At 44.4% G+C, this 17,819-nt stretch overlaps 1 protein-coding gene and 1 pseudogene across 1 annotated transcript in view; one reads left to right on the top strand and one right to left on the bottom strand.

Moving 5' to 3' along the window:
* LOC134957687 (ATP-dependent RNA helicase A protein-like) overlaps positions 1-17,819 on the bottom strand; it is a 699,701-nt gene that overhangs the window by 403,839 nt on the left and 278,043 nt on the right. The window lies entirely within an intron of this gene.
* LOC134959950 (5S ribosomal RNA) lies at positions 16,738-16,856 on the top strand (annotated as a pseudogene).

Genomic DNA, 17,819 nt, shown 5'->3' on the forward strand with positions numbered 1-17,819 from the left:
AGTCGTCCACTCCCGGAATGAACACTGCTGACAGTGTTATCACATGATCTTTCGCCCAGCGAAGAATCCTTGCAGTTATTGCCCTCCTGCTTCTTGTGCCGCCCCGTCTGCTTACGTGGGCGACTGCCATGATGATGTCCTACTGGATCAGCACCGGTTGACTTTGAAGCAGAGGTCTTCCTAAGCTCAGAGCAGTGTAACTTGCCCTTAGCTCCAGTATATTCATGTGGAGAGAAATCTCCAGACTTGACCACACCTCCTTGGAAATTTCTTCCCTGTGTGACTGCTCCCCAGCCCCTCAGGCTGGCATCTGTGGTCACCAGAACACAGTCCTGAAAGCTGAATGTGCTGCCCTCTAGAAGATGAGCACTCTGCAGCCCCCACAGAAAAAACACCCTTGTCCTTGGAGACAGGGTTATACGCTGATGCATCTGAAGATGCGATCCGGACCATTCGTCCAGCAAATCTCCCTGACAATGTTTTGCGTGAGATCTGCCGAATGGAATCGCTTCGTAAGAAGCCACCATTTTTCCCAGGCCTCCTGTGCATTAATGCACTGATACTTGGCCTGGTTTTAGGAGGTTTCTGACTAGGTCGGATAACTCCCTGGCTTTCCCCTCCAGGAGAAATACCTTTTTCTGGACTATGCCCAGAATCATTCCTAGGAACAGCAGACGTATCATCGGAAAAACAGCTGCGATTTTTGGAATATTTAGAATCCACTCGTGCTATCGTAGAACTACTTTAGATAGTTCTTTTCCGACCTCCAACTGTTCTCTGGACTTGCCCCTTTCAGGATATCGTCCAAGTAAGGGATAATTAAGATGCCCCTTTTCTTTGAAGAGAATCATCTTTTCGGCCATTACCTTGGTAAAGGCCCGGGGTGCCGTGGATAATTCAACGGCAACTTTTGAAACTGATATTGACAGTTCTGTATCACGAACCCGATGTACCCTTGTTGAGAAGGGCAAATTTGGACATGGAGGTAATCCTTGATGTCCAGGGACACCATATAGTCCCCTTCTTTCCGGTTCGCTATCACTGCTCTGAGTGACTCCATCCTGATTTGAACCTTTATGTAAGTGTTCAAAGATTTCAGATTTAGACTATGTCTCACCAAGCCGTCTGGCTTCAGTACCACAATATAGTGTGGAAGACTAATACCCTTTTCCTTGTTGTAGGAGGGGTACTTTGATTATCACCTGCTGGAAATACAGCTTGTGAATTTTTCCCAATACTGCCTCCCTGTTGGAGGGAGCCGTTGGTAACGCAGACTTCAGGAACCTGCGAGGAAAAGATGTCTCGACTCTCCAATCTGTACCCCTGGGATAATACTATTACGATCCAGGGGTCAACTTGCGAGTGATCCCACTGCGCGTCGAGACTCTTGAGACTACACCCCCACCTAACCTGAGTCCGCTTACACGGCCCCAGCGTCATGCTGGGGACTTGGCAGACGCGGTGGAGGGCTTCCTTTCCTGGGAAGGGGCTGTCTGCTGCAGTCTACTTCCCTTTCCTCTATGTCTGGGCAGATATGACTGGCCTTTTGCCCGCTTGCCCTCATGGGAACGGAAAGATTGAGGCTGAAAAGACGGTGTCTGTTTCTGCTGAGATGTAACTTGGGGTAAAAAGGTTGGATTTCCAGCTGTTGCCGAGACCCCCAGGTCCGTTGGACCGACCCCAAATAACTCTTTCCCTTTATACGGCCATACTTCCATGTGTCGTATGGGATATGTATCACCTGACCACTGTCGTGTCCATGACATCTTCTGGGAGATATGGACCACGCATTTATTTTGATGCCAGAGTGCACATAACCCTCTGTGCATCTCGCATACATAAATATATAATGCATCCCATTAAATGCTCTATATCAATCAGATATTTTCAGTCAGGGAAACCGACCAAGCCAACCCAGCACTGCATCTCCAGGCTGATGGCGATCGCTGGTCGCAGTATAACCACCTTATGTGTGTATATACTTTTTAGGATATTTTTCCAGCTGCCTATCAGCTGGCTCCTTGAGGGCGGCCGTATCTGGAGACGGTAACGCCACTTGATAAGCGTGTGAGCGCCTTATTCACCCTAAGGGGTGTTTCCCAATGCGCCTTAACTTCTGGCGGGAAAGGGTATAACGCCAATATTTGCTATCGGGGTAAACCCACGCATCATCACACACTTCATTTTATTTTATCTGATTCAGGAAAAACTACAGGTAGTTTTTTCACTCCCACATAATACCCTTTTTTGTGGTACTTGTAGTATCAGAAATATGTAACACCTCCTTCATTGCCCTTAACGTGTGGCCCTAATAAGGAATACGTTTGTTTATTCACCGTCGACACTGGATTCAGTGTCGGTGTCTGTGTCTGTGTCGACCGACTGAGGTAAATGGGCGTTTTTAAAGCCCCTGACGGTGTTTCTGAGACGCCTGGACCGGTACTAATTGTTTGTCGGCCGTCTCATGTCGTCAACCGACCTTGCAGCGTGTTGACATTCTCACGTAATTCCCTAAATAAGCCATCCATACCGGTGTCGACTCCCTAGAGAGTGACATCACCATCATAGGCAATTTGCTCCGCCTCCTCCAACATCGTCCTCATACATGTCGACACACACGTACCGACACACAGCACACACACACCGGGAATGCTCTGACAGAGGACAGGACCCCACTAGCCCTTTGGAGAGACAGAGGGAGAGTTTGCCAGCACACACCAAAAAAACGCTATAATTACATAGGGACAACCTTATATAAGTGTTTCTCCCTTATAGCATCTTTAATATATTTATATCGCCAATTTAGTGCCCCCCCTCTCTGTTTAAACCCTGTTTCTGTAGTGCAGTGCAGGGGAGAGCCTGGGAGCCTTCTCTCCAGCCTTTCTGTGAGAGAAAATGGCGCTGTGTGCTGAGGAGATAGGCCCCGCCCCTTTTTCGGCGGGCTCGTCTCCCGCTATTTATTGCATTTAGGCAGGGGTTAAATATCTCCATATAGCCTCTGGGGGCTATATGTGAGGTATTTTTAGCCTTATATAGGTTTACATTTGCCTCCCAGGGCGCCCCCCTCCCAGCGCCCTGCACCCTCAGTGACTGCCGTGTGAAGTGTGCTGAGAGGAAAATGGCGCACAGCTGCAGTGCTGTGCGCTACCTTTAGAAGACTGCAGGAGTCTTCAGCCGCCGATTCTGGACCTCTTCTTGCTTCAGCATCTGCGAGGGGGCCGGCGGCGCGGCTCCGGTGACTATCCAGGCTGTACCTGTGATCGTCCCTCTGGAGCTTCATGTCCAGTAGCCAAGAAGCCAATCCATCCTGCACGCAGGTGAGTTCACTTCTTCTCCCCTCTGTCCCTCGTTGCAGTGATCCTGTTGCCAGCAGGAATCACTGTAAAATAAAAAACCTAAGCTAAACTTCTCTAAGCAGCTCTTTATGAGAGCCACCTAGAATTGCACCCTTCTCGGCCGGGCACAAAAATCTAACTGGAGTCTGGAGGAGGGTCATAGGGGGAGGAGCCAGTGCACACCACCTGATCTGGAAAAGCTTTACTTTTTGTGCCCTGTCTCCTGCGGAGCCGCTATTCCCCATGGTCCTTTCAGGAACCCCAGCATCCACTAGGACGATAGAGAAATTATCAATGGACATCAAATTTATTAACCCATGGAGGTCTGGATTTGGAGTCACACTCAAAATTAAAGTGGAAAAACACACTACAGGCTGATCCAACTTTGATGTAATGTTCTTAAAACAAGTCAAAATGAGGCTCAGTAGTGTGTGTGGCCTCCACATGCCTGTATGACCTCCCTACAACGCCTGGGCATGCTCCTGATGAGGTGGCGGATGGTCTCCTGAGGGATCTCCTCCCAGACCTGGACTAAAGCATCCGCCAACTCCTGGACAGTCTGTGGTGCAACGTGAGGTTGGTGGATGGAGGGAGACATGATGTCCCAGATGTGCTCAATTGGATTCAGGTCTGGGGAACGGGCGGGCCAGTCCATAGCATCAATGCCTTTGTCTTGCAGGAACTGCTGACACACTCCAGCCACATGAGGTCTAGCATTGTCTTGCATTAGGAGCAACCCAGGGCCAACCGCACCAGCATATGGTCTCACAAGGGGTCTGAGGATCTCATCTCGGTACCTAATGGCAGTCAGGCTACCTCTGGTGAGCACATGGAGGGCTGTGCGGCCCCCCAAAGAAATGCCACCCCACACCATTACTGATCCACTGCCAAACCGGTCATGCTGGAGGATGTTGCAGGCAGCAGAACGTTCTCCTTGGCGTCTCCAGACTCTGTCACGTCTGTCACATGTGCTCAGTGAGAACCTGCTTTCATCTGTGAAGAGCACAGGGGGCCAGTGACGAATTTGCCAATCTTGGTGTTCTCTGGCAAATGCCAAATGTCCTGCACGGTGTTGGTCTGTAAGCACAACCCCCACCTGTGGACGTCGGCCCCTCATACCACCCTCATGGAGTCTGTTTCTGATTGTTTGAGTAGACACATGCACATTTGTGGCTTGCTGGAGGTCATTTTGCAGAGCTCTGGCAGTGCTCCTCCTGTTCCTCCTTGCACAAAGGCGGAGGTAGCGGTCCTGCTGCTGGGTTGTTGCCCTCCTACGGCCTCCTCCACGTCTCCTGATGTACTGGTCTGTCTCCTGGTAGCGCCTCCATGCTCTGGACACTACGCTGACAGACACAGCAAACCTTCTTGCTTCAGCTCGCATTGATGTGCCATCCTGGATGAGCTGCACTATCTGAGCCACTTGTGTGGGTTGTAGACTCCGTCTCATGCTACCACTAGAGTGAAAGCACCGCCAGCTTTCAAAAGTGACCAAAAAATCAGCCAGAAAGCATAGGAGCTGAGAAGTGGTCTGTGGTCACCACCTGCAGAACAACTCCTTTATTGGGGGTGTCTTGCTATTTGCCTATAATTTCCACCTGTTGTCTATTCCATTTGCACAACAGCATGTGAAATTGATTGTCAATCAGTGTTGCTTCCTAAGTGGACAGTTTGATTTCACAGAAGTGTGATTGACTTGGAGTTACATTGTGTTGTTTAAGTGTTCCCTTTATTTTTTTGAGCAGTGTATATTATATATATATTATTATATAAAATGTGTATATTTATATCATTATATGTTCTGCAAGATAGCTATCCTATCTGAATCATAGCATTTCAATTATAGTCAATAGCCATATTATATAGAAGTGTTTTAAAATTGATTGTTAAAGTGTTATTGTTAACGAAAATTCTATAAATATTGGCATTTCATAAGTGAAGCTCCATTCCTGCCTAAAAGTTTAGGTAGCACGTAGCGGAAGCTTTCCGGCAGGGGACTTCCAGTGCTCAAAGGAAACGTGGAAGCATTTATCTAACTACTACAATACAATACAAATAGTGTTTTATTTTTATTGTATTGCTAGAATGGTTAAGACAGTGTGGCAAGCTGCGTGCAAAGGTACGCAGCGATACACATTTGCGTACGCAAGTATACACGTGTCATAGTACAATAGGACGTGGGCGCGTATATAGCGACGCACGGGTACACATGTGGACGCACAGAAGGTGGGAAACGTGAGTACATATTTATGCAAGCGGAAGTTAGCCGCATAATAGAAATTTATTGTTAAGGTGGGATAAAACTAATTTTAACAGGTAACTATTCAATTTTAAAGCACATTACTATAATACTTTGTTTGAAGTGTAATACCTCTGAGGGGGATGTTATCAATCACTGGTAATTGACTTTTTTTTCTCTGTACAGAAAACATTGTGTATTAGTGTGGGTTGAAAGTAGGTGTGATTGTATTGAACCCTGTAATTTAGGATCCCGTAGAAAGACACTGAGTTAGCAGAGGCTTGGTGGCATGAAGGCTAGCGACCTTACGATTGACGCACGTAGTGAAAAAACGTGCAGAGGAGTGTGATTTGATGTTACGCTCTGGCTGTGGGGCGCAACTAGTGGAATTCGACTCCCGTGATGAAAGGGCGTATAGATAACAAGTATCTATAAGCTGTGCGATTGGACCGCACGTCTGTGCAATACGCGGTGCAACGTGATACCATTTACGTTATTTTGCGCAAATTGCATTATCATACGCGCTGTGTTAGCATGCGCAGACGTGATTTGTGTAAAGAAAAGGAAGTTTCGCTGACTCTCTCTCAGGAAACATTCCAGCAGGCTTTCAACCTCCACTGAAAAAGGTTGTGTATTAATTCTGTTAATACTTCATACTTCCAGTGCTGAGGGGTCTGGTAGGATCCTCACTGGGTACTGAGTGAGTCGTGGTACATTTCAGTGGAGAAGGAGCGGGTGAAAAGCGCTCAAAGGACTTTTCACCATTATCTAGCTTATTAATTTGGTGGTCGTGTTAAAAGGCCCACAATGGGAGCCAAATGCGCAAGCGGGAGGCATTCAGGAGCCAGGGTTCAGGCTGAGGAGCAGAGGCCAAGATGGTCCGCTCTGTATATTATGTGTGGGAAATATGGTCCCTACACAGAGGCTGTTTATTGTAATGATTGAGTACGTATGAATGGTGAAATATCATTTCCAGTGATTGGTGGTTTTGAGCCTGATGTATTGCAGGTAGTATGTTTAACCAAAGTCATACAAGACAAGAACGAAAACATAATAACTGTTTGAACTCGTAGCAACAATAAGTAAGTAAAAAGAGAAAGCAAGTACACCGCCATATGTGGATGTGGAAGCAGTTACAGCCAGCATACAAACTATAGAATATAATAAAAATATGAAAAATGTGAATGTAACCTATATATGTACTAATGAATGTCAAAGTTTTATTTAGGAGGAGAAGGTGACCTGGCTGGTTTCAGCCATTTCTCATGCACTCAGAGGAGTAGTATCCAACCGGTAAAAGAGGAGCTGTAGCCTGCAGGGGAAGTGGCTGAGACCAGTGGAACTGGTAAGCATGAAGCCATTCAAGTACATATATATTAAAACCCAAAAATAAAATAAAAATCAAGAAAGTAATGTCATAAATGGAGAATATCCTGTCCACACATTAGTATGTCCCAGTAGGAAAGTGGACAGAGATGGGGTAACCCCCAGGGTATTTCTTTTTAATTACCACATAAGAAGTATTAATTTCTAGGAATGCCCTTGTCTAGATAAGCTCGGAAATGTTTGTTGGACCATGTACAGACCCTTAATACGGGATGAGAAGGATTGAATGAATACTTCGCATGACCTAGAAGCTTGTTTTTTGTTTTTTAGCAGTACTAGAAAATTCTCTATCAGGATAAGATCACTAGTAAACACTAATTTGGCAAATGGGAGGAACGGGAAGTGCAACATTACCCTTTGACAAAACCTGCTGAAGTTACGATTGGGCCTCTATGATGCTAAACCCTTTTCTTTTTTTTTCTTCTAGCAGCAGTGGCCCCTGACTAAGTTAATCGAAAGAGATTTTGTTATGTAAATTGAAATGTGAAATACATATATTGTACTCCCGCTCAGGAAGTACAAGGTATGTTAGATACTCCTCAAAGACTAATGTTGCATTCCACTGTTCTAGATTCATGTCCATCACAGGTAGAGGAAATTATCTCACAGATACCGGGTTCCCTATGTACTTAGGATGGACAGGACACTGGATTGATGGCTGAGGTAGTCCCAGTAGTGACACAGCAAGCACAAGCTTTAAGGGGGGTAGACCAAGTAGTTAATCAATTCCCCGAAGTGCCCAATCCAGTTGTCATTTTAATAAAATCCTCTCCACTTCTACAAAACTTTACTGTCACCAACCTCTATTCTGTTTTTCTTCACAGTTTCCTCTTCATCTTTGAAGTGACAGCCTGAGTATTTTCTCCCAAGCCCTACATGACTGTTTACAGTCCTTTCAGCCTGAGAATGGGTCGGTACTGATACAATATGTTGATGACTTGTGTGCTGATTCATTTGAGTCGTCCCTGGCAGATACAAAATAGTTTCTGTTTCATCTCGTCCAAACAGGACACCAGGTCTCGAGGGATAAACTGCAATTGTGTAGGACAAGGGTCAAATACCTGGGACATAGTACTGGAACATGATTTGACAGTTCATACACCACATGCCGTATTGGTCCTTCAAAGTTCTGCCCGAACCCGGTATGTCTCATCAGCACGAGGGAGCTGTCACAATGGCACCAGTATATTACTGCAGTGTGCCTTGTAATGCACAAAGGGTGGAGGATGAGAATACTGGTGAAGGAAAATGTTGTATAGACACTGATATGCATGATGGTATGGAATATCTGAATCAGACCTTTACTATGAGACCAGACATAAGTGACAGCCCGTTGGTGAACGCAGACCTGATATTTTTTTTTCTTTTTCCCTCTAGAGGTGTTTTTCTCTTTTTTTTTTAGTTATGCTCATGGTACTCTATATTTGCAAACACACTACAGTTAAATTAAGATGAAAATTTGTGTTCCCTACAGGAAAAGGAGGTCTGGAAAGCGAAGGGGTATGGTCAGGAGTCTTCAGGACTCTGGAGAGATGGACAAGGTAAGCCAGTGGCCCCCAGGACGTATCTCCCAAGCCTAGATAAGGTGGCACATGGTCTGACTCACCTAGGGTAAGGAAGGTATGTGCAAATTGGTAAGAGCTTACTGGTATGTACCAGGGTTCTCTTCTCAGTCAAGCAGGAAAGCAATGACCTGTCTTACTTGCATGAGGAAGAACATTTGGTAAGGTAGCACTGACAGAGCCATCCCATACTCCTCCTGCAGACAGACCTTTTCAGGTAATACAAATCGACTTCGTACAGTTAACACCCAGTAGGAATTTGAAATACGTATTGGTGTACACTGATGTTTTCTCAAACTGGGTAGAGGCATTTCCTGCCACCACAAATACTGCTGTGTTTACCGCAAAGAAAATTGTGCAGAAATTTGTGTGTAGATATGGTATCCTTAGGAGTAGTAGCAAAGTGATAGCTTGAAACTGGACTATTGTGGTCATAGACACTGCCACTAGTGTTATGTAGCATCGGAAACACTCCCAGATCCCCACTTAACGAATCAACTTCTTTGAAAAAAAAATTTGTTTTTGTTTTGGAAGACAACCTCATGTCATGATTGATCTGCACCATGATCAGAAATACACCAATGAGGTGACAGTACAGTACCTTATCGAGATGAGCCAGCATTTGAGAACTTAACAAAAGCACTTGAAACTGTTGATTCCTGGTGAACCAAGAGACTGTGTGATTGTTCTTACGCTCAGGTTGCCTAATAGACAGGTGGGAAGGACCATACCAAGTTTTGTTGACAGCACGATCCCAGTGAAAGTAGCCGAGAGAGACTTAGGTCCATGAATTCCCATCGCAGGAAAGTCGTTAGTCCGGAAGGAACTCGTAAAGGGAGTGAAATCGCAGAAGTATCACCCAAGAGTCTGTTCCGTGAAGACTGAGAAGCGGCACTGTCCCTGACGAAGCACGGCATCATTGGCCGAGTGAAACGCGTTGGACCACGCCCCCTTCTTTCACCCGAAACCCGGAGATCCCGACCTCCTGGAAGACGCCGGCGAGGAAACACCAAGAGAACCGGGGTTACAGGCGCATGTAACAAACCGTGGCTACGGAGAAAAACACCTGCAGCACCGAAGGAAACACACTGATCCCCCAGCCCTGGACAGGGTGAAGGCACGTAAGCGATCCAAAAAACTTTCTCACCTGAAAAAGAAGTACTTTTATTACCCTACCCTGGAATTAAGGATCACCAGGAACTCAATAAAAAACGGACCATTTGCGGACATAGCCTGTTCTGCCGGAACTCATACATAACAAATCACCGTTGCCTTAAAGAGCAGGAGACCGGTTTCCATTACTTTTTAGAATCACATACAAAGTGTTAATTGTTTATTGCAAATTTATTTTTATTCTTATTTTTATTTCATTTTTATTCTCACTGTATGTTAATAACGCAAAGAGCGCGCTCAAGCAAAAAGGTTTAAATTAATATTGTCATTTTTAAACGAATTATTAGCATAATAAACAAGTTTATATTTAGACACATCCCATTGCCTTCTTTAATTATATACTACACTTATATATATATACTGTGCATAACTATATATACCTCAATTTGACAACAGAATCTCACTGTATTTTTCTTATTATTAATAATTTTTTATTAACTTGTAATAATTTAACAAATTTTTTGCAGAAAACTGCATTCTATCTATACTTTAATAAACCACCATTTCTGAGTATTAACCAGTAGCGCCAAAGGTTGGTCCCTCCTCCTAGGCACTGTTAAACACTCCTGAGCGTACTAAAGGTTTGCAAAAAGACCAGTCATAGTAATCGATTTGCTATAAGCAAGATTTGTTTTGTTATATCTGTCTTTTTTCCCCTTGACAAACATTTTTATTTCAGGACATTCTATTTTTATGAGGTTTCATGAGGAGTCGAGTGTGGGACTAGAACTGGTTCTGGAGAAAGGAGTGATGTCTTTATAGGATCCCAGGATCAGCCTATCACTTTGTTAAGCCAGAGAAAATCAAAGGTCTAGTAGTTACGGAGTTTGGAGGTAACGTGATAGGCTATTGTCTGAGGAATACTGTATTTTGTAGTTATTGTGACCCATTAATTGAAGATGAGTGCATCCAGAGATGTCAGTCTAGCAATAAGGCAGCATTTGACAGACATCCCTTGAGTGATTACCACTCACTAGCGGGTAAGGTTTTAAACCAAATGGAATGTTGGATGTGCTCACAGGTACCTCTAAGACAAAATAATGCAGGATTAGTGCCATATTCTTTAGAATTAGCTGAGGTACTTGAATGACACGGAAAGGGGGGGGGGGGGGGGGGACAAATGGACATGGAATATAATATAACTATACCCCCTAGTCTTAAGATCCACCAGTACCATAGATAAATCCCTGGTATGTTTAAATCTCACCAATTTCAGAAAATCAGGAAATTAGGAGGTAATCAGGAACAATCAAACAATGGCTCATTCACACATAGCAGATAAAAAGCTCATTAATATATGTGGAAGAAAGGTTTATGAGTGGCTCTCCCCGAACTCCGAAGGTTTATGTTATCTAGGAAGGACACTACCTGAAATAATAACCCTTGTTCAATGATGAAACAGACCTAGCATACGATCCAGAAATGGAAAAAATGTTCAGGGAGTGATAGGAATATATACCATGAAAATTTTATATGTCCCTTTCACGATTTGTTTGTTTTCTCCCTCTACCCAGCAAAACCTCTATTGAATATGAACATCAGTGTGCAAAGACGTAGGTGCATGTATGTGTGCAACGTTCGTTCAAATCAGACATCATAGGCCATAGCACTGTCCCAGCATACTCTATAGGTTGAATGTCATCCCACACCCAACCAGTGGTCCCGTGACTGCCGAGAGCATATAGAGGATGTCTCGTCCTCCTCCCTGTCTTTCCCAAATATAGTCAATGTCTGATTTGCAAATTGAATACATACATGTGTCTAGGTCACTAGTTATGTGTTTGAAATATTTTTTTGGTAATTATGTTTAGTGTGATAGCTATGACAGTTATTGTCTACTGTCAAAGGGTGTACCGTCGAAGTAAAAAAAATTACATACACACCACATACAAACTCCAAACAGATGGGCCTCTGTGCGTGCGCATACACGCAGCGTGCACACCAATATATGGTAGCATACGCATTCACACAGACAAGCCACAAAGATATATTCAACACATATTTCATACAACACATAAATTAAACATGTCAAGCACCAGACATTATAATGTACACTGCTCAAAAAAATAAAGGGAACACTAAAATAACACATCCTAGATCTGAGTGAATGAAATATTCTTATTAAATACTTTGTTCTTTACATAGTTGAATGTGCTGACAACAAAATCACAAAAAATATCAATGGAAATAAAATGTAATAACCCATAGAGGTCTGGATTTGGAGTCACACTCAAAATTAAAGTGGAAAAACACACTACAGGCTGATCCAACTTCGATGTAATGTCCTTAAAACAAGTCAAAATGAGGCTCAGTAGTGTGTGCGGCCTCCACGTGCCTGTATGACCTCCCTACAATGCCTGGGCATGCTCATGTGAGGTGGCGGATGGTCTCCTGAGGGATCTCCTCCCAGACCTGGACTAAAGCATCCGCCAACTCCTGGACAGTCTGTGGTGCAACGTGGCGTTGGTGGATGGAGGGAGACATGATGTCCCAGATGTGCTCAATTGGATTCAGGTCTGGGGATCGGGCGGGCCAGTCCATAGCATCAATGCCTTCATCTTGCAGGAACTGCTGACACACTCCAGTCACATGAGGTCTAGCATTGTCTTGCATTAGGAGGAACCCAGGGCCAACTGCACCAGCATATGGTCTCACAAGGGGTCTGAGGATCTCATCTCGGTACCTAATGGCAGCCAGGCTACCTCTGGCGAGCACATGGAGGGCTGTGTGGCCCCCCAAAGAAATGCCACCCAACACCATTACTGACCCACTGCCAAACCGGTCATGTTGAAGGATGTTGCAGGCAGCAGAACGTTCTACTTGGCATTTCCAGACTCTGTCATGTCTGTCACATGTGTTCAGTGGGAACCTGCTTTCATCTGTGAAGAGCACAGGGCACCAGTGGCGAATTTACCAATCTTGGTGTTCTCTGGCAAATGCCAAATGTCCTGCACGGTGTTGGGCTGTAAGCACAACCCCCACCTGTGGACGTCGGGCCCTCATACCACCCTCATGGAGTCTGTTTCTGATCGTTTGAGTAGACACATGCACATTTGTGGCTTGCTGGAGGTCATTTTGCAGGGCTCTGGCAGTGCTCCTCCTGTTCCTCCTTGCACAAAGGCGGAGGTAGCGGTCCTGCTGCTGGGCTGTTGCCCTCCTACGGCCTCCTCCATGTCTCCTGATGTACTGGCCTGTCTCCTGGTAGCGCCTCCATGCTCTGGACACTACGCTGACAGACACAGCAATCCTTCTTGCCACATTTCGCATTGATGTGCCATCCTGGATGAGCTGCACTACCTGAGCCACTTGCGTGGTTTGTAGACTCCGTCTCATGCTACCACTAGAGTGAAAGCACCGCCAGCTTTCAAAAGTGACCAAAACATCAGCCAGAAAGCATAGGAGCTGAGAAGTGGTCTGTGGTCACCACTTGCAGAACAACTCCCTTATTGGGGGTGTCTTGCTAATTGCCTATAATTTCCACCTGTTGTCTATTCCATTTGCACAACAGCATGTGAAATTGATTGTCAATCAGTGTTGCTTCCTAAGTGGACAGTTTGATTTCACAGAAGTGTGATTGACTTGGAATTACATTGTGTTGTTTAAGTGTTCCCTTTATTTTTTTGAGCAGTGTATTTATATAAGAGAGTTATTACATCATATATATATATGTATTATTGGAACGGAACAAGATAAACATATCATGCTTAGTGTCAAAATTGATCAGGAGATTGCGTGTGTTGATTTGATGGCTATGGGTAGATTTTAGCACATTGCAATGATTAGTTGTGATTGAATGTATGAATATGAAGCCACATTTTAAGGTGAACAAAAGAACTTCCTGAAAGACAGCATGGCAACCCCTATGATTGCATCTTCAAGGCTGGACGTTGCTTGCATATGAACTGGCCAATAACACATCATGAATGAGAGATCTCCCTCCCCTGGACCAATAACAGAAGACTCAGTCCCAGATATGTACCTCCCCCAATACACAGTATATAGGTATTTCCACTCACCCAGGAAGCTCTGTTTTCGTTACTGTTAGTGCAGTTTCAAAGATGGAGAGGACTGTGCATTGAGCAAATAGGGTGAAGTATGCTGGCTGTAACGGATCCTTATGTAACTACAACCGCTTCTTGTGTAATTGTAACTCTCTAACCATATATATATATATATATATATATATAATAACTGAATGATATACTGTACATATGTTATATTATTATTAATATCAAATATATACATTTCTGAGCGTTGGACCTCAGCCTACAATGTGTGCGTGTACTTGCTTTCTCTTGAAGGATATAGTGTTTGCGACGTACAGCACACTTTTACCGTATACGGTAATAAGATGCATTTTGCGTCCGCAGCATATATTAACGCTGGCATTTGAAATGTTTATTTAGAAATAATCTGAAATTTACAGTCGACAGTCACTAGGTTGACACGGTTGGAAGGTCGACAGGGTTTCTAGGTCGACATGTGCTATGTCGACAGGTCAAAAGGTCGACATGAGCTTTTCAAAAAAAATTATTTTTTTGAACTTTTTCATACTTAACGATCTACGTGGACTACAATTGGAACAGTAATCGGTAGCGGAGCGAGGCACCTTGCTCGAAGCATGGCGAGCGAAGCGAGCCATGCGAGGGGACATGGTGCACTAATTCGGCTTCCCGGTCACTGTTCACAGAAAATGACACCCTAAAAAAATCGACCTTTGACCTGTTGACATAGCCCATGTTGACCTAGAAACCCTGTCGACCTAGTGACTGTCGACCTATAGTGGTTGACCTAAACATTGTCGACCTCGACAATGTCGATCTAATGATCCACACCCGTTTAGACCGTGTTTGTTAAGAACAAGTGCATAACTACAGGGATATTTAGTACAAGTACCCTGTGATATACATACAGTGTTTTCTGTGCATTTTTATATCTGTAATGATACATAGCTTTACTTAGTATTGCTAGTCCAGGGCAGTTTTATTGTGTTTGTAATAATTTCTGCATTGTATATGTGACTGTGTGTGCTAATAGCTGCTGTGTGGTTCTTATTCCGTGTATCTCACACATATAGCTATCCCTGTATTATGTACCCTGAGGGGGCTAGACTTTTTTTAAAGTCGAATTGAAATGGGCATTGAATAGCCCATGTCGGATCCATTCCGTCAAATGCATGTCGGAATGGATCCGACCTCAATTGAATATACCCCTATTTACACTCTGGCAGGTGCTGTACATAGACCCACTATAGCGGCTTCTTGGGCTGCAAAGGCTATTGAAGCCTGGGTTCAAGAGGTCGAAGCGGAGCTACCTTCTAACTTTTCTGATAATGCCAGACAGTGTCTTTTCTATATTATCATGGCCTCTCATTATATTCAGGAGGCGGCCTCCAGTGGCGCACCCAGGGGGGGGTTTCCGAGCACCCAGAAACCCCCCTCCACTAAAAAAAAAATTTTTTTTTTTTTTTTTTTTTAGTTGCATGAGTATTATTAATGGCTGTCTAGCGTCCTCTGCAGCCTGCTGTCTTCCTGGTGGCACTTGTAAGTGCAATAAAAGTTTACTTTATTTTAATTATAGTACATACATATCCATGTGCATACATATATACACACATGTATATACATACATACACACACACACACACACATGATATATATATATATATATACACATGTGTATATATATATATGTGTACTGTATGTGTGTGTACATATATATATATATATATATATATAGATATGCATGTTTAATATGCTATGTATATGTGTATATGTATGTGTGTGTGTGTGTGTAGATATATGTATATATATATATATATATATATATACACACACACACACATACAGACACACTAGTTTTACGGACCCAGCATATACTGGGTCACCTCAGTCCCCACCCCCATGATTGGCTCCGCCCAGTTCTGGAAACCCCCCCATGCAAATCCTGCGTTTGCCACTGGCCTCTGATGCTGGTGTCCTGGCGGCCAAAGCGTCTACTACATCAATTCTGGCTCACCGGATTCTGTGGTTGTGGTCCTGGTCTGTGGACCTGGACTCTAAAAAGACCTTGGAGGTCATCCCTTTTAAAGGAGACATCCTTTTTGGGGAAGATTTGAACAAGATTGTTGCTGACTTAGCGTCTGCTAAAACTGCTTGTCTACCAAGTACTAATCCTTCTGCTCCGAAGGCTAAAAGTACCACTTTTTGTTCCTTTCGAACTCCAGGAAAGGCCAAAGGTCAGGCGTACCCAAACAAGGCACGCACTTCCAAAACCTCTAAGCCCAAACCTACGTTCTTGGGAAGACCGTCAATCTGCTTCCAAATCTGAAAAGCCTGCTGCATGACGGGGCGGGCCTCGCCTTGGGGGATCCCAGGGTGGGAGGCCGACTTCTACAGTTCACCAAGGTCTGGTAACAGACCACTTCAGATGCCTGGGTAAGGGAAGTCATCACTCACGGATATGCCATCTCTTTCAGGAACTGTCCCCCTCGCCGGTTTTGCTTGAAAAACATCCCTTCGGATCCGGAAAAAGCAAAAACTCTCAAATCGGTGGCACAATCTCTTCTGAACACAGGAGTGATAGTGCCGGTGCCTCTGGCTCAGAGAGGCAGGGGGTACTATTCAACGTTGTTCCTAGTTCCGAAACCGAATGGATCCTCCTGACCCATTCTCAACCTCAAGTCTTTGAACAAATTTGTGAAGGTTTCCAAGTTCCGTATGGAAACTCTTCGTTCTATCGTTCTGGCCTTGGAGCCCATGGACTATATTGTATCCCTGGACATAGAGGATGCTTACCTACATATTTATATTGCCATCTCGCATCAGCAATACCTGCGGTTTGCTATTGGCAACCTACATTATCAATTCCAGGCCTTGCCTTTTGGCCTGACCACGGATCCGCGAATCTTCACCAAGGTCATGGAAGTTATGACGGCTCTACTCCGCCTTTTCACTTTCTCTCTTCTTTCTATTTCTTTCTATCATTTCCTACTGAATTATTTCTTATATAGGTGCACTCTCATTGGCGTGCTGATCATACTATCCTCTACTATCATACCACGCTGCCATCGCCCGATCTCGTCCGATCTTGGAAGCTAAACAGCGTTGGGCCGGGTTAGTACCAGGAAAGGAGACTACCTGTGAATACCTGGTGTTGTAGAGTAGGAATTGTTTCCTCTCTGTGTGAGAAGAACACGCCAACAGCAGTATCACCACTATTTCTTTCTCATATCTTCTCATCTAGTCAGTGAATGCTCAGTGCAGAGCAATGTTTTTTCCATTCACAATTATGGTATTTGTCGAATGATTCAGGTGCTAGAGTCTGGTGACCTCTAAACAGCTATATATCCACTTAATTTAAGTGATCAAAGTTGGATATTTATATATTAATGCTTTGACCACTCCTCGGTCCTATCAATACAGTTATCTGTACTGGTCAGGGGAAATGGTGGTATGACAATCCTGTGTCTACAAACCTTTCCAATCATTCTTTAAATAAAGAGACCAGAACATTTTTAAAAAAAATTCCCAATTCTTTATTTCTTTATGGATCGTTAAGATGGGTAAAATGTGTTTATATTATTACCAATAAAAGTTATGTTTTAACATTCACTGATATACATTATAGGAACTTTTTCCTGTATAGAGTGCGCCCACACAAGAGCCTTCTTTTTCTTCCTTGTTGGCCCTACTTCGCCGTCAGGGCATCAGGATCCTCCCGTATCTGGACGATTTGTTGATCCTTGCAAACTCCCCAGAGGTTCTCCTCCGTCATCTGGAACTGATGGTCTAATTCCTGCAAGCCCACGGGTGGCTCATCAACTGCAAGAAGTCTTCCCTGGTCCCTGCTCAGAGCATGGTGCACCTGGGGGCATTGTTGGACACTCACAACCAACGGTTGTTTTTGTCCCAGGAGAAGGTCCTGAAGCTTCAGGACAGGATAAGATGCTTCCTTTCTCGACCACGAGTGTCGATACACTCGGCGATGCAAGCACTAGGCCTCATGGTGTCAGCTTTCAACATGGTGGAGTATGCTCAGTTTCACTCTCACCCTGTGCAGATGCTAATCCTTGCCAAGTGGGATGGCCTGCCTCACCGAATCAGGTCTCACATGATCTCCTTGACT

Source organism: Pseudophryne corroboree, chromosome 9 (genome assembly GCF_028390025.1).
Source record: "Pseudophryne corroboree isolate aPseCor3 chromosome 9, aPseCor3.hap2, whole genome shotgun sequence".
NCBI classification, from domain to species: domain Eukaryota; kingdom Metazoa; phylum Chordata; class Amphibia; order Anura; family Myobatrachidae; genus Pseudophryne; species Pseudophryne corroboree.